This window comes from Protopterus annectens, chromosome 12.part0, assembly GCF_019279795.1.
Source record: "Protopterus annectens isolate FY-2018-M chromosome 12.part0, PAN1.0, whole genome shotgun sequence".
Lineage (NCBI taxonomy): Eukaryota > Metazoa > Chordata > Ceratodontiformes > Protopteridae > Protopterus > Protopterus annectens.
The window spans coordinates 837,973,877-837,998,919 of NC_056746.1; the positions used below are offsets into that span (position 1 = coordinate 837,973,877).

Genomic DNA, 25,043 nt, shown 5'->3' on the forward strand with positions numbered 1-25,043 from the left:
CCAGCGCTGGGAGGGAGGGGGTCATGTCCTTGCGGTGGGAGGAGGTGCTGGTGCTCCTCTGCAGCCCCAGAAGAATGGTGGTGGAGGATGCACCTGGCCCAGCGGTGTGGTCCGCCGCGCGCCCAGAGGTGGCTGGCTCCTCATGCAGTAGGGGGAGGGTGCTGTCCCGGCAGGGGTGTTGTGGCCTCCCCTCTGGCCATGTGGGGCGCACTGGAGTCCTGTCCCCTCGATGTCCGTTGTGGGTACCTGTGAAGGATGCCCAGCTCTTTGTGGGGCATTGATTCAAAGAACCAGAAGGTCGGCGGTGCAGCCGCACCGGGACTTCCTGCCATCCTGTGGCACAGGGCTAGTAACCAAGGTCTGAGTGCCCACGACAATGTCCATGAAACCTCACATGCTCATCTCGAGTTGCGATGCTGCCCAGGCAGCGGTGCCCTTGGCGAATGAGAACTGTACATCTCTGAGCGGTGGATCACTCGGCTCGTGCATTGATGAAGAATGCAGCTAGCTGCAAGAACTAATGTGAATTGCAGGACACATTGATCATCAACACTTCGAATGCACTTTGCGGCCCCAAGTTAGTCCCGGGGCTACATTTGTCTGAGGGTCGTCATGCCTTCCATCGCCCCCGGGGGAGTCCGTCCCTTTTCGAGGGTGCGGTCCTGGAGTCAAGGGAGCCTGCAGTGGGCCCCGTCTCCCCCACCGGGAGAGACACTGACAGAGGAGAGGAGTTCCCTCCTGCCCCGAGCCAGGAAGCCTGTCTGAGGATGGGAACGAGCAGGCGCGCATCCAGCCCAGCCCCTGGAGGCTGTTGGTGGTACTGCAACCAGACTACCCTCCCGGGGCGGAGCCCGACGGCTGCCTGGTTCCCACATGCCAGGGCCACATCAGCCATCCTCCTCCTCCTCTGTTCGGAGTCCGGTGGCGGGAAGTGGGTGCGTGAGGGCTAGGGGAGGATGGATAGTCCATCCGCCCACAAGGCCCTGGCCATCCCATCCCCCCACAATCATGGTCGGAACGCGACCTCAGATCAGAAGTGGCAACCAGCCGAATTTAAGCATATTACTAAGCAGAGGAAAAGAAACTAACTGATGATGTGTTGTTGCAATAGTAATCCTGCTCATTACGAGACAGACATTTAGTGCTTGTCTGAGGAGGCAATAGTGCGAAACTACCATCTGTGGAATTATGACTGAATGCCTCTAAGTCAGAATCCTGCCTAAACGTAACGATACTGCAACGCCACGAATCTCCGGTTGAATAGCCTAGTATGAACCTATGAACCTATAACCTTGAAAAAGGGCATAGCAAAATAAATTTAAAATGGGTGGCGAAAGCCAAACACATTCTGGCTAGGCTTATAAATGCCCTAGGGCAGATAGCCTAGTATGAACCTGTGAACCAGGGATAGCCGGCCGCAAGTTTGGTGAGGAGTGCCACTCGTCAGAGTGTGAACGGAAGGGAACCACCTCTCTCGAGCAATGCACCGCACTTTGTGGGAACCAGGTGCTAAATCTGTCGTAAACGACATGATTCTGGGTCAGGGTTTTGTACGTAGCATATGGAAAGTCAGCCCTCGAGCCAAGCTTTTGTTGCAGGTGGGGGGAACGGGCTCTGCTCCCTCGTGGGGAGGGGGGACCCGTCCTCGGCCGGCCCACCCTGCGTGCCGCCCCCCTCTCGGCGAGACTTTGCTCCTCGGCGGCGGGTCCAGGGTCAGGTGGGGTGATCGAGGGAGCAGGGTCTGTGCGCGACCTGGCAATGGGGCATTCCTCACGGGAGGAGGTCCCTGGTTGCACCCCTCACTCCGTCCAGATAGCTGGAACCCCTGTGGGTGCAGAAATGGCTGAGGATTGTGTACTCTGCCTTAAGGGTCTTTCCCGGAGGGGTGATCCAGCGGCGGGTGCGTGGTTCCCGGGAGAGGGCAGAGGTCCATCTGGGGAAACAACATCCTCCCGGCACCCAGGGAGAGGAGATACAGTCGCTATAGTGTCTCGCACCCAGGACTGGGCGGGGGAGTTGGGCAACAGCGTGGGACTGCTGAGGGCCGCCCCTGGAAGCCAGGTCTGCAATTCCATCCTCCAAGCCCCCCGAGGTGCAGCGATACGGCCACCATGGCGTCTTGCACCCGGGACCGTCCGTAGGTGCCGGGTCAGCCTCCAGTCCTTCACCCGGCACTCTGGGGATGCTGCCCTGTGAACGGCACAACTCAGGAGGCAAGGGGGCACATGCCAGAAGACCTGAAGTGAAGCACATTCATTGGCAAGGAGAGAGAGATGGAAGCAAGAGACGAAATGGGCCGAGATGCTGGGACCCGGGGCCATATCCTGTGCGAGTTTGAAAGCCCTAGGTGGAGGGCAAAGGGGAGAACCAGCATCACGGAAGTCTGGATGAGGGTCTGGCTGAGGCCTCATGGCCCAGGAGAGTTCCACGAGGCTGGAAAGGATTGGAGGGAAGCTCCCCTGAGAGGCTACAAGGGCAGGGTTGCACATTACGATTTGGTGGCCTCCAGGATTTATGTAACCTGGGAAAAGAGATCTCCCGCCTAGGTAGAAGTGGAAGCCATGAGGGAGTCCCTCCCAATGGAAGTCCTTAAGGGAAAGAGAGGTGGAAACAGCCAGGCTGGGAGAGCTGATGCCTGGGTGAGGGGGGTCTGGACCTCATCCCCCTCCAGTTTGGAAGTCCGGAAGGGGGAGAGAGGTGGAAAGTGGCCGGGCAGGGAACGTTCCTGCCTGGGTGGGACGGTTCGGATCGTTCCCCCCAGTGAGATAGAAGTTCTCAAGAGAGCACCTGGCGGAACGCTCCGGGGCCAGGAGTGCTCCTGCCTGAGTGACCGGGGTTAGGCGGAGCCCCCAATGATGGAATTCTTCAAGGGAAGGGCTGGCATACGGCCGCGGGGTCTGGAGTGCTCCTGCCCAGGTTTGTGGGTTCAGGTGGAGCCCCCCATGATGGAAGTCCTCAAGGGAGCATCTGGCGGATGGCTGCAGGCCTGGAGAGCTCCTTCCAGGCAGGGGGAAGGTGTCCGACCTCGCCCAGTACTTGACGACATCCCCAAAATGTTGCAAAGTCCCCAGAATGGCTCTGGACCGTAAAGGAGCGGGGACATGGAAGTCCCGATGAGAGCGGGCCTGCCCTTCAGCGGCCAAGGGGAGTGCCGCGGGGCCGGCCGGGATCGGAGGGAGGTCTCCCTGAGGCGGTCCGAGCGCACAGTGGCAGGGCATGGCTTGGCAGCCTGCAGGGATATGTGGGAGATGGGGATGGTAGTGCTCTGGACCGGAAAGGAGGGGGACATGGAAGTCCCAATGAGAGCAGGCCTGCCCCTCAGCGGCCGAGAGGACTTCCGCAGGGCTGGCTTGGATGGGAGGGAGGTCCCCCTGAGAGGCTCTGAGGGCATGGGGACATGGCATGGCTTGGCAACCTCCAGGTGATTTGTAACCCGGGAAAAGAGCCCTCCTGCCCAGGTAGAAGTGGAAACTCAGAGGGGGTCCCTCCCCTTGGAAGTCTGGAAGGGAGAGAGAGGCATAAATCTGCCGGACTGGGAGAGCTCCCACCTGGGTGAGGGGGGTCCGGACCACAGCCCCCTCCGGGACAGAAGTCGGAAGGGGGAGAGAGGCGGAAAGCGGCCAGGGAGGGACCGCTCCTGCCCGTGTGAGAGGATCCGGATCGTCCCCTCCCAGGTGGAAGTCCTTAAGGGAGCCACTGGCGGAAGACTGCGGGGCCAGGAGAGCTCCTGCCTGGTGAGAGGGGGCAGGCAGAGCCCCCACGACAGAAGTCCTAAAGAGAGCGACCAGTGGGAGTCTGCGGGACCTGTTGAGCTCCTGCCGGGCAGGGGAAAGGTGTCCGACTTCGCCCGGTACCCAACGGTGTCCACAAAATATAAGTCCCAGGAACCCCTCTGGACAGGAAAGCAGGGGGGACGCAGAAGCCCCGATGGGAGCGCACCTGCCCCATTGAGGCCAAGAAACTTCCGCGGGGCCGGCCAGGATAGGAGGGTACCCCCAGAGAGGCCCCCGTAGGCATGGGGACAGGGCATGACTTGGCAGCCTTCATGAGATCTGAGGGAAGACGGGGACTTGGTTCTCTGGACCAGAAAGGAGGGGGATGTAGAAGTCCCGATGAGAGCGGGAGTGCCCCTCGGTGGCCAAGGGGAGTTCCACGGGGTGGCTCGGGATCGGAGGGAGGTCCCCCTGAGAGGCTCTGAGGGCATGGGGACAACGGCATGGTTTGATAGCGTCCAGGAGTTTAGGACGATGAGGTGTCCCATCAGAGTCCAGATCCCAGCCCCGGGTGATGTCCCACCACTCTTACCATATTTCCTTGAAAATAAGACCGTGTCTTATACTCTTTCCCCCACCAAAATATGCCTTATTTACCCCCCGTACAACAATCAACATTTATTCATTTGCAAAAATCGACATTTATTCATGTACACAAATTGACATTTATTTGGTACTTTTCTGTTATTGGACAACAGTTCTAAGTAATGCGTTAACAGTTGTGTGAGAATTCTATGTAAACAGTGCAAAAAACATTTAAACTTCAGAATATCTACACCTTGGCTTTCACAGTGCAGTATTTCATGATTAACAGAAAGTGCAGAAATATCTCAATGCATGTGTATTGGAGGGGGGCATAAAATTGAAAGCAGAAGCAATCCATTCTTTTGCCCCGATAATGGAAAAGTTATTCAAATACAGTCATGTCATCTTCTTCTGGAACAGTCATAAGTCTCCAACCCCTGAATTCTGGCCTGAATTTCTTGTTACTACATTTTCTGTAGAACCATTGGCCCCACTCTGTCATGCCTAGCAATAGAGCGCTCCTTAAATGAGGACTGGTTGTCCAAGTAGCCTGCTCATAGTGCATTGGCAACACAGCTGTCAGTGATTTTATCCCATGAATTTTTCACCCAAGTCACGACTTCTTGCAGGCTAGGCTTCACGAAGTTTCCATGATGATTTTTCTCCAGTCTATTTTCAATGTAGTCATTAAGTTCCATGTGCAAATGGTCCTTGAATGGCTTTTTTATTGCAATATCAAGAGTCTGGAGATAGGCAGTCATTCCTGCGGGAATCATTATTTGATCTATTCTTCTCCATGCAAGGAATTTCTTCATGTCTTCAGCGCGGTGAGTGCTAGCTGAATCCCAGACTAGCAGACTTCTTTCGCCACCTCGCAAAACAAGTGGCAGCATTACATTGACCCACTTCCTTATAACTGCTTTTGTGCACCAGGCTTTTTTGGTTTCAAGAATGTAAATGCTTGAAACACATTCAATCTTATCTTTCTTGCCCTTACTAATGATTAGAGGTGGGGTTTTCTTTCCATCTAAATGAATTGCCAAAATACAGGTAACACGTGCACTCTCATAACCAGTGGAGGGAATGTAGATTGACGAGACACCCCTCTGATCAATTGTTGTTTGAGATCCTTTGCCCATAAACACTGCCGTTTCATCCATAGCAGTCATGTTGAAGAGTTGGTATTTAGAAAAGTCGATGCCATCAACAAAGGACTTGAACGCAAGTGCACGTTTAATAACTTCAGTATCTTCCAGCTTGAACAGTGTTGTTGATCTTCTTAGAGACAGTTCATATCGCTGAAGGAAGCCATCCAGCCAATGTTGTGATGCTTTGAATTCTTCTGGGGATATTTCTAACTGTGGTACCATTGCAAGGGCATATGCTTGAATGTCAGCCCTTGCACAATCAAAGCCTTTGCTCTCCTGTTAGCAATCCATTCACAGATGATGTCTTTAGCTCAGGAAATAATGGTTGCCGACCTGATCCGCACTTGAAGTTCTTAGCATTTCCCTCGTTGGCCTGTTGACTGAGGTTATCGTACGCTGCACTCCATTTTCGGACCATTCGGAGATCTAACTTCTCTTTGCAGAAAGCCGTCAGATTCTTTGCCCGGGAGTGCTCCACAATTCCTTTCTTGTACTCGACGGAATAGCTCTTTCTTTTTGCACTCATCTTGTCTGGGGGGGTTAATTGAAGACTTACGAGACCAGAGTGGCAACACAAAATGGCAACGGTTAAGAAGACACAACCACACACGTTCGTTGTCAAGTGCGTGTGCCTTGCGCGTGTTATCTGTACTTTGACGAATCAAAGTACACCTGCCAGTGTTTATGGGCCAAGGATCTCAACCGTCAAGTGTGAGTGATGATTAGGGTTACAGTAAGAATCGTGAAGGACTCCCAGGGAAAGAATCTTATGACTTTTTGCAAAGGGAAGAAGTTGGGTGTCCGAATGGTCCAAAAATGGTGAGCAGAGTACGATAACCTCAGTCAACGGGTATCAATAATGTTATTTTATAATTCAACACGTCCATCGTGTGTTGTTGATGATCTTAACTGGGGTTTATTTTTGGGGTAGGGCTTATATCATAACCACCCTGGAAAACCATGCTAGGCCTTATTCTCTGGTTAGGTCTTATTTACGAAAAAATACGGTATATATGATAAGTATTAACCCTTATTCACTATAACCAGCTCATTTAGTTTAGAGAACGGTTTTGTTTTAGTCTGCTTAAATTAGAGGGCTTTCCTCCTGTGTGCTGTGTTTGAAACAAATTTATAAATATGCATATATAGTGTTAGTGTTTGGTGTTGAGCAGTTTATTACTGTATTTTTTGATATGTCTAAACAAGTGAAAGAGACAAAGCCTCCTGGCATCAAGAAGTGTTTGAAATGTTGTCAGAAGATGTCCATAACGGATAACCATTCGGAATATGTATACTGCCTTTCTTGTACTCGACGGAATAGCTCTTTCTTTTTGCACTCTTCTTGTTTAGGGGGGTTAATTGAGGACTTACGAGACCGGAGTGGCAACACAAAATGGCGACGGTTAAGAAGACACAACCACACACGTTAGTTATCAAGTGCGCATGCTTTACGCGTGTTGTCTGTACTTTGACGAATCATAGTACACCTGCCAGTGTTTATGGGCCAAGGATCTCAACAGTCAAGTGTGAGTGATGATTAGGGTTACAGTAGGAATCGTGGAGGACTCCCAGGGAAAGACTCTTACGACTTTTTGCAAAGGGAAGAAGTTGGGTGTCCGAATGGTCCAAAAATGGTGAGCAGAGTATGATAACCTCAGTCAATGGGTATCAATAATGTTATTTTATAATTCAACACATCCATTGTGTGTTGTTGATGATCTTAACTGGGACTTATTTTTGGGGTTGGGTTTATATCATAACCACCCTGGAAAACAATGCTAGGCCTTATTCTCTGGTTAGGTCTTATTTAACAAGAAATATGGTATATATGTATAAGTATTAACCCTTATTCACTATAACCAGCCCATTTAGTTTAGAGAACGGTTTTGTTTTAGTCCGCTTAAATTAGAGGGCTTTCCTCCTGTGTGCTGTGTTTGAAACAAATTCATAAATATACATATATAGTATTAGTGTTCGGTGTTGAGCAGTTTATTACTGTATTTTCTGATATGTCTAAACAAATGAGAGACAAAGCCTCCTGGCATCAAGAAGTGTTTGTAATGTTCTCAGACGATGTCCATAACGGATAACCATTCAGAATGTGTATACTGCCTTGGAGCAGTGCATTTACAAGAGTCGTGCATTGTATGCCACTCTTTCAGTTCAAGGGCTCTTCTTGAGAGGAGAAATAAGCTGATACTTAGAGGATTGCTAAAAACTTCTTTTTCAGAATCCTTAGAAGCAGGTCAGAGTGCATCACAAAAAAGCTCTTCCCCTCTTTCTAAATCTGATAAATCAACAAAAAGGTCTTCATCACCATCAGACCAATCTGGATCTTCTCAAATTTTTTTTAAAATGTCATCGGACCCAAAGGCTTTCAGACCAGACAAACCATCTACCTCAGTTCCAACGGTTTCGGAGCCATTGGTATTGCACTGTCGGAGCCGGTCCCCTGTTCTGGAACCGGTGTCTCTGACCTTGAGATCACCAATATTACAGATGTCAAGATCCCCCTGTCCCCTCCTCTCAGGAGTTTGTTAGAAGACAATGTGGATTGCATGGTGCGAAGACTTTAGTACACTGGTGCTGGTCAAACTATTGTCAGATCTGACCTAGAGGGCTTCAGAACTGAGTGGACCTACCTCATCTCTCTCGAATCCTCCTCTGACCCGCCTCGGGTCTTTGGAGCTGGAATGCATGGAGCTGATCATAGTGGAACCGTTGGTGCCAAGACCTGCTTCAGGATCTAAGGTTCCGACCTCTGCTTCAACTTCCTTGGTGCCATCTGAGCTCGAGGGATCTAGGAGCTGAGTCTGTCTGGTTCGGTCCGGGGAGGACAGTTGGATTGGACAATTGTTGGATTCGAATTTGCCTCTTGGGGCTTTGGCTCAGGTGAGCTTGGCATCTACATCAGCTTCAGAGCCAACCCCCTTGGTAACATGACCTGGGGAAGCTCCCAGTTCCGAAAAACTAGGGAGCTTCCTCGGGTCATGGGCGGGGGACTGTCGAGCGATGAGGAGAGTTCTGTCACCACGGGCAGCTCCACTCTCAGATCCAGTCATTCCATCCCCAAAGGCACTGATGTCTGTCTCCGCACAGCTGATTCCACACAGAGACCCTAAGCCTCATGATGCCTCATTGGGTGAAGATATTTCTTCTGAAACCTCTCTGGAATACCCTTCTGAAGAGGTCCCTTGGAAGAGACTATGCAAGAGGAAGCATTTGGACTCCCTGGACGAGTCGATCACATCTGACACTGACTTCGATGATTCAGAAGGGTCCCCACGGTCGCCCTCTGAAGATGTCTCCTTTGCAGACATGCTGGAGACCGTTAAGCAGAGAGGCAGCTGGAAGCTCTTCAACTCTTCTGATGAGGAGTCTGTATACATGAAGGCTTTTGGGTCTTGCCCTTCTGCCACTGGGATCTCTCTGCCTTTCGATGAACTCATGGATTTGGTCTGGCAAAAGGCATGGGAGCCTCCAGATTCCACGGACCCCATTCCCCAGAGGCCAAATAAAGTTTATAACATCCCTTGAAGACAAGTCTTTCCTGATGAAAGGTGTCCCTGTAGATGCTATGGTAGTGGTGGTGGCTACCAAGAAGGAATTGTCAGAGATATCCTCTTCTGTCCATCCCCTGAATAAGGAGTTGCGGACAATGGACAGATACAGAAAGCATATATTTTCTTCAACGACCTTTACACTCTGGTCCCTGAATTATTTTATACATTTCACCAGGCTACAGAGAGATCTCCTGAAGGAACTAGGAGATTCTTTACAAGGTACAGTAGCTGCGGGGGTGTCAGACAAAGTGTCTTCCCAGCTTTCCACATTAAATTCGGTAGTAAACTCGTCCATGAAGCTCCTTTCCTATGCAGCTGATGGAGCGAGTAGGGGAGCGGGTTCAGAAATTTCCATGAGGAGACATTCCTAGATGCGCTTGTGTAATTTTGCGGAACCCTTTAAGTCTTCTTTTATCAGTGCCCCTTTTGATGGCTCATCCTTGTTTGGGCCCAAAGTCAAAGACACACTAACCAGGTGTGAACAGGAGGGAAAAACCCTCTCTGCCATTGGAGTCCCATTTTTCCATATCTTCTAGATCTTATCCCAGAGGTCAAAAGGGAGGAAAGATGTGGTTCCGAAAACCCAAGAGAGTTTTCCCAGACACACACATGGTGAGCCTTCTCCTAGGGGCTGAGGGAGAAGCAATAACAGAAGATGCTGACCAGGCGGCAGAGGAGGTCCACAAAACCTGGGTGACAGAGAATCCTTCTTTGACAGGGCCTTTCAGCTCTTCTGAAAGGTGGCCCGGCTGTCCGTCTCTGGAGGCACTTGGGGGATGCTTATCCTTATACCCAAAACACCTGGCTAAAAATCACAAAAGACAAGTGGGTACAAAGCATATACCCAGAGGCTACTGTATAACCTTCTTCCTCCCAACCCCATGTATCAAAAACATTCCAGGCATTCCACCCAGTCACAGGAAGCAAGCAGCCATAGAAATACAGAAGTTGCTAGAAAAGAGAGTCATCCAACTGGTCCCCGCAGACCAGATAGAATGCAGTACCTACTCAAGGTTCTTTTTAGTTCCAAAGAAAATAGGGGACTGGAGACCCATTCTGGATCTCAGCAGATTGAACAAATCTGTAACAAAGACAAAGTTCCAGATGGTAACACTGCAGTCAATACTTCCCTTTTTGGGGAAAGGCAATTGGATGTGCTCTATAGACCTCCAGGATACGTACTACCATATAAAGATGGACAGGCCATCCAGGAGTCATCTACACTTTCAGCTGGGAGCCAGTCATTATCAGTTTTGAGCTCTGCCCTTTGATCTCACCACAGCCCCCAAAGTGTTCACCAAATGAATGGCAGTAGTTACGGCTCACCTGAGGCATCTAGGATTCCGAGTGTTTCTGTATCTAGACGACTGGCTCCTAACCGCCACCACCAAGCATCTAGTATCAGAACAGTGAGACACCACCCTGACACTTTGCTCCTGCTTGGGGATCACAATAAAAATCTGCCTTATTGACATCTCAACATATTGTTTTTATAGGCGCAGATCTAGATACTAAAAAAATGATGGTAAACCTGCCCCCAGAAAGAGTTCAAACCTTGCGGCTTCAGATATCAGTCCTTCTCCTAAAAAGAAATGTTCCAGCAATGACAATTCTAAAAGTACTGGGCATTATGGCAGCAGTAATTAATGTAATTCCATTGGCTCGGCTGCACATGAGAATCTTACAGTGACTGCTGTTCACTCAGTGGTCTATGCAGGAACTACCAATGTCACACCAGATTATATTAACACAATATTGCAAGACAGACCTCTAGTGGTGGCTACACTCCACTCAAGTGACCTCAGGTTGACCCTTTCTTCTTCCTCAACCATTAGCCACAGTTACCACGGATGCTTTCCAGATAGGATGGAGGGGGGGCATTATCAGGGAAAGACAATCCAAGCCACTTGGCAGGATCACGAGGCCAACTTGCACATCAGTGTCCTAGAGATGAGAGCGGTGCTTCTTGCGTTGCAAGCATTCCAGGACTCTCTTCTGATAGGAATGATTGCTCTCCAGACAGACAACATTTGAGTTGTATGGTACATAAACAAACAAAGAGGAACCAGGTCTTACCTTTGTCGATAGGCTGTGAGAGTATGGCAGTGGGCAACCTCTTCCCAACATTTTCTGATAGCAATGCACATCCCAGGGAAATCCACCGTGATAGCAGACAAACTCAGCAGGGCCATTCTGATGCCCCACGAGTGGTCCTTGAAGCAAGACATAGCAGAAATGATTTTCCAGAATTGGGGCCAGCCATGCTGTGACCTTTTTGCCACATCCATGAATGCCAGATGTAGCAGCTACTTTGGGGTCTATATTAGATGAACGAAAGTTCATCTTAGCAAACGCTCACATGAGCGAAAATCCAGGAACTCAAAACTGCCCCCCACATCCCCCCCCTGCTAAATGTATATTCCAACTCCGAGATCGCACTACAGTGAGGAAAGGGTAAATATTCCCATCTTCACTGTACCATGATCTCACAATTGCGGTTTCGAGTTCCGCAATTTTCACTCATGTAAGCGTTCGCTATGATGAACTTTCGTTCATCTAATATAGACCCACTACTTTGCCCTAATCCGCCTCCTGGAGGAGTCCCCAAGGGATGCACTTGTACATGATTGGCCTTCGGGTCTCCTGTACACTTTTCATCCCCTTCTCTTTATACCCAGAGTTCTTCAGAAACCCAATGCATTGGGAAGCACCTTAATGCTTCTTGCCCCGTACTGGCCACATCAAATCTGATTCCCCTTATTGTGGCCTCATCTTCAGGAGGAGCCCTGGATTTTGGACCCAGTTCCAGACCTTCTGACACACCCGTCGGGCACACTCCATCCATCTCTGCAAACTCTCAAGTTGACAGCATGGCTGCTCTGATTCCAACCATAGCCAGGCTACCAGACCTTTCACCTTCAGTACAGCACATCTTGATTTCTTCTTACAAAGCTTCTATGAGAAGATTATATCTCAGCAAATGAAAAGATTTACCTCCTGGGCTTCAGAAAATAATCTTAATCCTTTTTCTGCACCTTTCCTACCATGTCGGAATTTTTAGCAAAGTTTTTTCAGGAGGGGGCAGCTGCAGCTACCATTCGAGTTCAACTAGCTGCAATCTTTAATTTCCATGTTGGAGATGGAGGTCCAAATATCATGCCCCATAGGCTTTGTAGAGCCTTCTTGAGAGGTACGAATCTGTTTAAATCACCCATTAAAACCACCTCTTCCTCCATGGAATCTAAATTTTGTCTTATCTTGCATAATCCTTTCCCCATTCGAATCCGCTTCATCATATGATCTAAAGTTCTTAACGTGGAAAACAGCTGTCTTAGTAGCGATCACTTCAGCCAGACGTGTTTCAGAGCTACAAGCATTAGCTATCAACCCCCCCCCCCCATATGCTGTTCCATAAGGATGGAGTTTTTCCTCCATACAAACCCTTCCTTTCTACTGACAGTATGTTCTGAATCAAACCTAAGTCAGTCCATAGAGTTACAGTTTTCTTCCCCAATTATGGCAGTAAGGCAGAATATATGGTACACCTTCTGGATGTACACAGTTACGCTTCTACTTGCACAGAACAAAGGACCTCAGGAACACTGACCAACTATTTGTATCTTTTTCAGACTGTAAAAAAGGTGCTCTGGTAGCAAAATCTACTATTTCCAGATGGTTGTCAGATTGCATCATGTTCACCTATGAATCTGTAAACAAAGAACTTCCAGGCAAAATAAGAGCTTATTCTACTAGGGCTGTATCTACCTCTTCATCCTTTTGTGCGAAACTCCCAATTGATACAATCTGTGCTGCAGCAACGTGGTCAACACCTCGTACCTTTATCACTCATTAAAAGTGGATTTGGCCTCCAGGGACAGGGCCTCCTTTGGGTCCACGGTTCTGAAGAACGTTCTCCCATGAGCCACCCAAGAAAGATGGTGCTAGGGACACTGTCCCACCAGTAAGAATGAAGGTGAGATAGGACAACATCACATAAAGAAGTTATGTACTCACCATTGTGTTCCATGTGAGTTGTCCATCTCGCCTTCATTCTTATGTCCCACCCTCCTGCCCCCAGCCTTTGACTTCTGGGAGGATCAAGGGGTTACTAATTGGCATGTCTAATTCTCTGACCCTCTTCTGGTTTTCTTGGTGAGGTAGATTAAAAGATGTTTTCTTTATATCAGTATTTAGTGTACCAGCAAACAAGATCTGGGGAATGCCACAGAGCATCATGGGATAGGGAGTAAGCCATGAGCTAGTTTGGAGACCTCGTGCTTTGAAAGCGGCCCATTCCGAACCCACCAGTAAGAATGAAGGCGAGATGGACAACTCACATGGATCGTTATGGTGAGTACATAACTTCTTTTTTTTCCTACATACATATAGTAAGTTATAAGTAAATAATAATCTGTGAGTCTTACTTAATCGGCAGCTCTTCTGTTCTCCATCTCACTGGAATGTATGTTTTTCCATGCATCTTTTTTTATAATGGTTTACTGAAACTTTGGAAAAGATGAGAATTCATTTGGGAGGGAAGGAATAAATAACAGTCTAGCCTGAAAGTCATCTTCATAATCGGCAGTACCCCTTAATCAGTAAGCTGAAAACAAGTACAATGCAGTCCCTCCCAAGTGGGAAGAAACTGTCTTCAGCCTCACAATGTGTTTTCTTCAGAACTGCTGCAGTTGGTTAGAAGCCCAGCTGTCCGAATTAATGCCCTGTAGAGACCACTTATGTCAAGAGTAACTTTAGCTCATAAGTTCCAGTTAGATCCTTAATCATTAACTGCACTGTTATAAATGTACATTACATGTGTTATTTCTTTTTATATTTATACCGTAGCCAAGGCTGAAAAGGGTCTTTGGCTACCCTGCAGTACTGATTAGCAAACACATACAGTAAGTCTTTAATAGCCATTTAAGCTGTAATACTGCATATTTGTATTCTTTGCTTGGAAGAAAAGTAGACAGTATTATCAGTTTGCATAGAGTACTTCAAAGTTTGCTTTCATTTGGCTTGTATATATAATTACTGTGGTAGATAAGTAAACAGGTACAGTTCATTTTGGAAAATAATGTCCTTTTAATGTCACAAAGTGCTGAAATATAAAGTGTAAAATGCTCATTGAGATCAAGGTATTTGTTTTCATAACCTGCTTAATCCAGTTTAGGGTTGTGTGCATCTGGAGCCTGTCCCTGCAAGCTGTGGATATAAGGCAGTATAATAGCCTTTGGTAGGACTCTAGTCTATCACAGAATCACAGGGCATACCCCCCAACTCAGATGCACACCATATGCATGTGTAGGGGCAGTTTGGAAGTTTGCCAGTCCACCTTCTGCATATTTAGGAGATCAGTGAGGAAACTGGAGGCCCCAGCAAAAATGCAGCCATGAGAAAACTGGAGGCCCCAGCAAAAATGCAGCCATGGACACAGGGTGAGCAGGCAGACAAGATATAGAAAATACCCCAGCCAAACACGCTGAGACAGCAATGGTAGATTTACTAGTGTAAAATTCTTTAAATTACTTGGTTAGGGTAGTAACATCAGTTTGCTGAAGGGTGAGTTTGTGTGTACAATTTTATACAGAGATGGAAAGTGAAAGTCTTCATCTAGTAATGCTCCTTTGGTAAGATTAAATAAATCTGTAAATGTTTATGAAGTGATAGTTACATTTAAATATTATGTTTATTTTGGCAAATAGTAGTGTAAGATCTCATAGCTTATGCTCTGATTTAAGAAACCAGGTGAGTAAGAGAAAATTTATGTTCATCCAAAGTTTGATTGAGGTGGGGATCCATCCATCCACAACCCCTTTTCCCATTTTTGCACATGGGATCGGGGGTGTCACTTCAACAGTGACAAACATTTTGAGCCAAGGTTTGCACCACTAGGGTGGCTAGCCCTGCCACCGTAATTCTTGCACACCACATACTTGCATGCATACTCACACCTATGGCCAATTTGTAGTTTCCAGTCCACCTACTGCATGTTTTTGGAATGTGGGAAGAAACTGGAGCACCTGGAGGAATCCCACACAAACACAGGGAGGACATGCAGATTTTGCACAGAAGGCACCCAAGCGATCAGCAATAGTTAAAAACAGGAACTGGACTAAAACATTTGTATCTTCATTTGGATGTAACCATCCCAAGTATGAGAACACTGGGTACTGATAAATGAACACAATCTACCTGTATAGAAGAAATTGTTAATACATTGCTACCCAAAATACTTCCAAGCTGGAAAGCTAGTTGCTTTTATAGAGGGAAAATGCTGAAGATATAATGTGAGTAAGCCCATCCCAGCCACACAATATCAATATTCCATTACACAGAAGTTCTGTATTTACTTGAAGTAGCCAAATTAGTGTCTTGTAACTTTATCAGAAAAAAATGTTTTACTATTTTGTTTGTTACTACTAAAGAAAAAAGCTGGTTTGCATAATGGGGGAAGAGTACATTTTGACAGTTGTTTAAAATTTTAAAGTACTTACACTGACTTTGAATAAATGCCTGTTCAAATTCAAGCATATTGCTCAACTGGAAAGGTCCCAATGAATTTTTAACCATAAGTAAGTAAATAAATAAAGGCTGTAAATCTTTCATGTGTCCTTCTAGATTAGCACACCTCTTCTTATACTTAATAGCCTATTGGCTGCTCCTAGGTGAACTGTGTCTTCTTTTCCAGTCATGAAAAACCTGGTCCTATTGACTTGCTATTTCTTCACAAAACCATTGTCTCTACAAAAATCCATATTAGGGACCTAAATTTACAGTGTATGGAATAAGATAATACTACAGGTTAAGCAAAATACTACTTTGTCTGCCTTTAAGACTAGTCTTGATGATTGGATGGGTAGGACAAAAATTTAGATCAAGGTTATTAACAGCCCTGCTTGATTTTGGAGGTGGGCACTATTATGTACTCATAAAGAGTGGCACAAACTTGTATCTACTTAAAGGTGCATTTAGCCCCTGTGATTACTTGTCTAGTATTGTTCCTATGGTATATCATTTATAATTTCAAAGAAGTGTGAACAGAAAAGGCTGTGTACAGAACAACTTTTAACATATACTGGTTAGTGACTAGTTTTAGTTGTGTTCTTGTAAATTTTCAGCTTTGAAATTATTTTATGCTTGCTTAAAATACTGTGTCTAATTTTAGTTATTGCCAGAGGTTGTCACATTTGTAATGTTAGAAGAGGTATTGTTTGCCTTAAATAAGTAGGTTCTGTCAGTTTTTCCCACCTACAGTAATGATTTTCTGAATGTCTGTAGTTTGGGAAATGATTCTGCAAAGCAAAAATGACAATTTGCATTTGCTTGTTACTGTGAGTTTCGCTGATGCAAAATGTATTTAACCAAAATAAAAAAGAAAGAAAAAAATCTACTTGCTTGATCGGAGTACCCCTTCCTGTGACTCAGAACTTTCCTCAGATGAATTGGAAGCAGCAGTTGTGACCTCAGTCGTACAGGTATGGCATTCATAGGTTTTTCAACAGAATTCCAGCCCAGAACCAATCAAAGGAGGTTAAAAAGGATTGGAAAGGGAGACTGGATAAGGAATTCACAAGGAAACAATAGGGGATATACATATGGCTCCCAAACAAGCAACAAAGTCTAGAAGATTTAGGATCTTTGCTTGAAAGTGTTTGCATAAGTATTTTTATACCCCAAGTCGACTCCAAATAATTTTTCCTTAGTTAAACTGCAAATGTTGGAGGTGTGATGGGGAAGAAAGAACTAATCGGGAACATATTGTTTTGGGAGTGTAATGAGTTGGTAGACTTTAAAAATTCCCATCAGACTACTCTGTCAGAAATACTGATTGAACACTTTGGTGTAACTAAGGAAATGATTGTTTGAGCTGTGATACAGAGTCAGAATTGCCTAGACATAGTAAGTCCTTGCTGAGTTTAATTCTGGTTGCTGCCAAAAAGCAATTACTAGAAAATGAAAATCAAAGTCTAAACCAGCTGTACTGTAAGTAGTAAATATAGTAGTAAAACAAGTGGAAGTTGGGATCTTTAGAAAAGGGTAGTTGCAAATTATGTTGAAAAAATGGGAGTTGCAGGAACAATACATGCAGAATAATGTTTTGAAGGAGGAATGAGGTTTAAAAGAAGGCAGGATTTAAATGTGCTATATAATGTTTGACTGACTGGATTGATTGATTATAAGTGATGTAGAATCTTTGTAACTAAAAATATGTCAGTATGGTTTGTTTTTATTTATATCAGTGTTTGATTGCCTATGCCATAAGTGATAATTTAATAAAGATGTTTATTGTTTGGGGAAAAAAAGAATTCCAGCCCAGAACTAAGAGTACTGTGACTATAACTTCTCTGAATATAATGTCTCCTTCCTTGGTTGAATGTAATTCTGAGTTATTTATTTATTTGCCATTTGTTAACCGGGTTAGTTTGGCTGGGCAGGTGCCCTTTTTCAGCAGAGACCCGAGGAGAAAAGCTCCAGAAAACAATGTTTACAGTAAGTTATAAAAGTGATTAACAGGTGTATACAAGAGAGAGAATATAAACAAATATTGACATATGACAACAGATATAAACAAAGACATTAGCAAAAATCATGAAACAAAAATCAATAAAAATATAATATACATTGTGATAAAACATTTGTACAAGCTGCCCTTGGTAATCTTTAAATAACACTATGTGCAAATCTAGTTATATGGTAGGAGAAAGAGGTAAAGGAGAAAGGGAGGACTAGAAGATAGACAGGTCCTACTTTTAGCACAGAGTCAAGTCCTGGAAAAATAGTGGGGTGGCAGGGTAAGAGCAGGAGAGAGAGAGGTGGCAGTTGTAGGATGCACTAAAAAGTCTTAATCATCTCGTAGCATAGGTTACTGAGAAAGGAGGTTGAAAGCTAACTAGCAGTTATTTGCTGAAATGATGATGACAGTAAAGACAGAAATTTTCAATACTCACAGTTTAGTTTCAATAGGAAAGAAAGCTGTTTCTAAATGTTGCCACTATTTAGTTTTGGTTGAAGGTAGTGATCCATATTCTAAATAGTCTGATATTCAGTCTCCATACTAAGAATGATAATTTTATTCTCCCAGATGTCATTTTAGTTAGTGCTCCGAGCATGTTGGCTAAGCATCACCTTGCCTGAAAAGATGGTAGATTTTAGGGATATGAAGTTTGAGCAGCTTGAGTTCTTTCAAATAGCTCACATATGTTGAAAGATATTATTCTATGTCAGTATGACATAATAAGTGGTTCAAGGCCCACCACCAACTTGGGCATCATTGACATTGAGGTAAATAAGGATGGGAAAAAAAGAAAAGATTTATAGATGGTGTGTGTGTGTGTGTGTGTGTGTGTGTCTTACAGCTTTTCCCGGTTAGGGGTCGCCACAGCGGAACTCTGGTCCACTAATGACTGGCAGTAGATTTGTACGTACCGAGTTGCCAGCCCTGACGCACAACCTTCAATGAAGGTACGCCATTCACGCATGTCTCCACACAGAAGACGCTCTAACTGAGAATCGAACAGGACAACGTCTCTAGTGTGAGGCGACAACGCTACCACAGCACCACCAAAGATTCTAAATAGTTTTATGATTTTTGCAAACCAAATACATCAACCTAGTGCTATGGTCATCAGGCATTTAAACTTCACTGTATTCGTGGTCAACTACCAATCAAATGTAAACTCTCACTGTTTATAGATATCTCTGCTTTAAAAATAACTGAAGTAAGTGATGCAAATTCAGAGGCTAAGAAAACTGTCATCACTTTTACTAGTTGTAACCAACATATGTTTAATGTGACATGTCGTGCTACTTTATTCATAGTGAAGTGCAGAGTAGCCTGAGAATAGAAAAGATAGCTTTAGCCAAAAACTGTCTGACCAAAATTTTGACTCTTTCTGTTTCACTTGTGCTCTTTCTGGTCTAGAAGTGGCTGCTTTGATCAATTAACTAGAAGAGAAAGGCAAGACAGATGAGAGTCTGCATAGTTACCTGTGTTCCAACAGATTATACTGCCTTTGCAAGGAGAGGGAAAAAAATGTCTCCTGCAGGATGATGGGTTTATCACAGCTTTGTACTTTTGGGACTTTTCTTGATGGCCTAAAATCTTTGGTAGAGTTTGAAATATTGTATAAAAGAGTGAAACCTAAATCATAGGAGAGTTCTTAGTTTCTGGTTTTCTTCCCCTCTAATGGACATCTCCTCTAAGCAAAAACTTTAGTAGATCTGTTGCAGTAGAGCATGGTCATTCTTCACACTTTTCAATGCCTTGCATATGCTGTCTGGTTGAAGGAAGTTTTGAAGGCTAAGTTACAGGATAGAATTCCTTTTGAAACCTATTTTCTCATCCAGATCCCACTGCATTCCTGTCCTTTCTTATACAACAACAAGTAAAAGAACTGTCACATTTAGGTTCATAGGTGTGTACTAGGCTAATGGCCCTGGAGCCTTTACAAGCCTAGCCCATAGGATTACCCTTGCATCATGCTACCCGACCTTAGTTCCCAGTGCCTCTGTCAAGTAGAGCCACTGGAGTGATCCCCGGGGTGAATTTTCTATTTCCCATACACTCATCAAGATTTCCCTTGAAGAGGGCCAGTGAGGAGCTCCACTTGAGCATTTATACTCAAGTATTTATTGAATCCATAACCAAGAAGTGTTTTAAGGGCAGCCACCGTGGTGCAGCAATTAGTGTTGTTGCCTCACAGCAAGAGGTTCTTCGGTTCGATTCTCAGCTGGGTGCCTTCTGTGTGGAGTCTGCATGTCCTCCCTGCAGTCATGTAGGTATCCTCTTGGTGCTCCGGTTTCCTCCCAAATTCCAAAGACATGCAGTAGGTGGATTGGACGCTCTAAATTGGCTATAGGTGCAATTGTATGTGCGAATGATTGGTATGGATAAACTACAGTGGCAGGGCTAGCCACCCGGTGGTGTAAATCTTGGTTCAAGATGATTGTCACTGTTGAAGTGACACTCCGACCCCATGTGCAAAATGGGAAAAGGGGTTGCATATGGAGGGATGGATGGAACCAAGAAGTGTTTTACATTTGTGAGTAATACTTCATTAGAGTTTAAAATAAAATTTATCAGAACAATTTAAACAAGAAATATGAAACACTCGATACAGTCTTATCAGTAAAGTTAAATTCTTAAATGAATAGTATGTGTTGGTATACTTGTTAATTTTTGATTTGTTTTAAACAAGAATACTCAAGCATACGTAAAGATTCTACCTTTTAGTTTCTATGCATTGTAACATACTTGATGTGTTACCCCATAGTTTGTTTGAATAGTCATAAATACAATACAATTTTAAAATATGAGTTCCTTCATTACTTACAACATGCTGTTTTAATTCACTTTTATAGTTCTTAATGCCATGCACATATTTATCCTATTTTTAAAACCTCATTCATTATCGATAGGAAAACAAAGGTAGTCACAAACAGCCAAGTAAACAAGATCAAAAGGGAGAAAGTTATGAAACCCTTACTTATTTTGTTTGCATAGCCATGCATCCCAAATGTCTAACACATTCTGGTACTTGCGGTAAGTGTAAGCAGGTGCTTGTGAGGTGAAACATTTGCAAGCAGATGCATGGGAGATGAACCATTTACAGGCTGCCTGTTTCCATTAGAGGCATAGGTACCAAACTGGGGGGTGCATTTCCAGTTCTCCATCCAGTTGTCCAGGTTACACTTGAATTGGGTTAAGGAGCAACTCTGCTTCACATGAATGGAGAGCTTATTCCAGAAAAGGGGTAGTCCCTGGGATATGTAACTGTCTGTCTAGCAGGTCCTGTTTATATCACAGGCAAAGTTTAAGTATTTCAGAAAGGGTACTTCTAGTGCTGTTAGTTTTGCAGATATGCAGGAGGTCTTAGACTTAATGACAGATCTAATGAGTACCCATACAGTGGAGCAGTAACCTCCTTAGACCTAGAGGCCATGCCTTTGTGTATAAGGTATGCAGTATAGAGCGATGTCCTCACTACTATAGCCACATGATGGTCAAAGGCTAGATTTCTGTGTATGTGTGTCCCCAAGTCCCTGACTACTGGGTTGACTATCAGGGTGTGTGTTGCCAGTTTGGTACTTACCAGAGGTGGCTGACTTCCCAAAAGATGCTGTTATGCATTTCTTGGTATTAATTTTAGTCCATGGCTCTGACACTATTTATTTGTCTATGTCAGCCCTCCCTTGGATTATTAGTGTTGGTGGGGGATTCTGTGACTGCTCCTAATTTGCAGTTGTTTGCAAATGTGGTTAACCAGAGGTCCTTGATGTTGGCCTTGACTTCAGAGAAGTAAATGCCAAAAAGGAGTGGTCCCAGAACTGATCCCTGTGGGAGTCTGCTGATGACTGGCTTCGTTCATGATATGGACTCCCGAATTCTAAGTCCTGGATCCTGTCTGTGAGCCAGCTGTGTGTCCACCGGGTAGCATAAGGATTTATACCTAACCTCTTGAGTTTGTCAACAATGCCGGATTGGGGTGTTCTGTCAAATGCCTTGGCCATGTCATTGTAGGCAGTGTAAACTGTTTTGCCTTCAGTTGCTTTGGTGACCTTCACACAGAAATCCACAAGGTTGAATAGGCATGACCTGCCCTTGACAAAACCAAACTTTGCTGGGTCCAGTGTCTGGAGGTTTCATGTGTTATTATAAATCATTTCCATAATAACTATCTCCATAAGCTGAATCAATGCATTAAACCATTAATTATTAATTGAAGACTGTAGACCATCTAATCCTTCCTCATGTCTGATAAAAGTATATATCTATAGAGAGGTTTTTTTTTATTAATAATACATCTTCAGCATTATAAGTAACTTATTCAGTTGTGCATTATCATGGAGATATGCTGGAGTACTCAATAATAGTTCGTTCATTTATCAAGAAGAATGGAAACAGTCTTTTAGGTAACCATCATTAAAAAAGTGAGACATAAGGAAAAATTAACTCTAGCTTTGGGAATTTTAGGTAATTCATATATTATGGTCAAATAAGGGACATCTAGTACGTAGAAATATTTTCTTCCTTTATTACATCCCTTTCAGAAATATGTTATACAGTATATTATCTATATATTTCCTACAAGCTGAAAAATTATTTCAGTTTTTAACTACTCATGCACCTTCCCATCATTTAGCATAGTGAACTATCAACTATCGTCAAACAATTTTGTCAAAACTACAACTGCACCACCTTAGCCAGTGGATCTTCCAACTATATCCATGTTATTTTATAACCCTTTAAAACTTGAATTTCTTATTCTTAAAGACTATTTTTGAGTATTATGTGTAATTTCATACTTTTTGATATCAGATTAAGTTGTCTGTTTAAAGGCAATGACTAGAGAATTACAATGGGTATAAATGAGGTTTTACTAAAAGATGGTTTTTACCATTTTAAAAGACATCAAACAATAAAGTTAGACTGACTCTGCTATTGAACAGTAAAACATGAAGTATAGCTCCATAGAAGTAAACACTTGTGGACAAAAAAGTTAAGTCCTTTATGTAGTACTTTAATTTCATAGGAGTCCAAAATATGACCTGATGTGTTGTGAACCCAAGAATCACATCTGATCATCTGAAGTTCCTGTGATATTCAGAATTCTTCTTTTGTTTCCCTTTGGAAGAACTACCTGCCCTCTGAACATCACTTTTGGTTGACTTGCCCGCCTTATTAAGCTGTGACCAACAAGGCATCATTGTACCCGAAGAATTCTTATTAGATAATGCCTCTGACCTACTAAAGGTAATTTTAGGTATGGGATATTTTCAGAGTGTGAACACACAGAGGCACACACCTCTCAACTGCTATAACTTAGACAGAGTGCCATGATTCTGACCCTCAGATTTAGCCTTGCTTCACATAGATTTTCTGATTTTCAGCACAAGTCGTACTTGTTTGTATGTACATCTTTTTAAATAAACAAACTGTTAAAGCAAAGTTTCCTCATTACTGACTATATATGGTCTGGGATACAGACCTGCTGTGGTGAAAAGTAAGAAAGTGTTCCTCTTTCTGACCCTGGCCCCTGCTGTGATTTTTAAATGCCAGTACATTGATTTTTATTGCTCAGAGGTTGAGAGATACACACACAGGTGTGCAATCACACGCGCGCGCACACACACACACACACACACACACACACACACACACACACACACACACACACACACACTGTCACATTCGCTCTGTATTTTTAATAAAAGTTTTTTTTTGTTCAAACTCTTTGCCAGTGTTGTGTTTTGAAACTCCATATTTTTATCAACTTCACGGTTTTAAACTTATTGCCAAAATTTTAATAACATCGTCCAAATTTGTTTTGAATGAAAACAGAGGTAGGCTAATGTACTCATTCAGTTCATAAATTTCAAAATCCAACTGTTTTTTTTTTCTCTACTACTGATGCATCATCAAGCATGAACTGGCTTGTCAAATGCACATTTGTATAAAATGGCAAACTAGTTACTCTTGAAGTCTTTTCTGTCCTGTCCATAAGTACATTTTTTAAAACAGTCAAAGTTGTCTTAGAACCTTGTCTTGTTTCAAGTGAACATAGTTTGCTGCAAAAATAGTCTCAATTCTATGGCTGAATTTTCTGTTTAGTAAAGTAAAGAGGAGTGGTCACTATAATACTTAGTAGATGGTCCTGGTCAGAACCAAGCATCTGTTGTAAAAGAAAGTAGCCAAGAGAAGTAAAGAAAGAATGCCTGTTTTGTCTTGGGGGTGTACACAAACGTGTTTTTAATTGTGGAAGAAAACAATGGAACTTGGCATTCAGTTGATTTGGATTTGAATGTAGACATTCATAATGGTAGTCCGTCAGTCAGTTGTTGTCCTTCTGTTTCAGTGAGACTTGTCGGTATCTGTTGATGTTAAAGGTGTACATCAGCATATATTTATTTATTTCTCAGCCTCAAAGGAAGTGTCTCTTATTCGTTATGAAAAGCAACATACTGTGTTTGTAGTCTTGCCATTTAGTCTTGCAGCTGCTCCCAGGTAATCTCAAAGTATGCATGGCTTGTTTTTAGATAAAGAAGCATGCACATTTACCCTTATCTTGTCTACTGGCCGTTCATACTTAGTCTCTGTACAAGCTAATAGACATTTTCAGTATAGTCATTCTGTTTTGTGGTTTCCCCTGGCTTGGACTTTAATTAAAAGAAATCAGATTTGGTATCTGCACAGCTCAAGACTATTTTGGATAAGTTATGGGATTCATTCCAGGAGAAGTCTTTCTGTGTCAATAGGGCATTCACAACATTTGGCAATATCCCTGGATGTTTCCTTTTCAAAAATCCTACTGCTGACCCAGAGGTCATCTGCCAAGGACCTAAAGGAATTAAAGCAACCTCAGCTAAGAATCCCACCCCCTCAGACAGGGATTCCCGAGCTTTAGACAGATGGAGTAAAAAAGTATACACCTTGTCAATTCCACATGCTGAAATTTCAGCAGCATACCATGGAACTCCTCAAACAAAAAAAAATCTTCCTTTCCTGATTGTGCAAAAAATAAAGAATTACAAGAGCTTATGCATTCTGCAAGCCAAGTTACTAAGCACACCTTATGCTGTGGATTTGATGCCCTAGAAGCATCTTGCAGGGCAGCAGTCACTGGTTCTGTCCTTAGAAGGCATGCTTGGCTTAAGGAACAGATCTTACCAGACCATGTCAAATCAAAATTATTGGATGCACCATTGAATAAAGACAGTTTGTTTGGCACCAAGGCAGAAGAGGTCTTAAAAAAGATGGAAGAAAAAGCTAAATCCATGCAGACAGTTAAAGACTTCTTAGAGGTCCAGCCTCTGAGGTTCCATAGGCATTGCCCCTCCAAGCACTGGTCCTTTCTGCCCCCCTCAAGGCCAGCTCAGGCAAGACCCAGGGGAAGCGGAGCCCCCCCCCCAGACAGCAGTCCCAGGGAATGCAGAGATCTAAGCAGTGGAGTTCCTCCTCTTCAAAAACAGGGAGTGCTAAGCCACCCCCTTATGGTAAAAACTCACAATGACTTTACACATCCACCCCTTAC

At 44.1% G+C, this 25,043-nt stretch overlaps 1 protein-coding gene and 1 non-coding gene across 3 annotated transcripts in view; both read left to right on the plus strand.

Moving 5' to 3' along the window:
- The window catches only part of UCKL1 (uridine-cytidine kinase 1 like 1), a 1,578,412-nt gene that overhangs the window by 618,171 nt on the left and 935,198 nt on the right, over positions 1 to 25,043 (plus strand). The window lies entirely within an intron of this gene.
- LOC122817478 lies at positions 457 to 610 on the plus strand. Its single transcript, XR_006367286.1, has one exon. It is a non-coding gene; the product is annotated as a 5.8S ribosomal RNA (ribosomal RNA).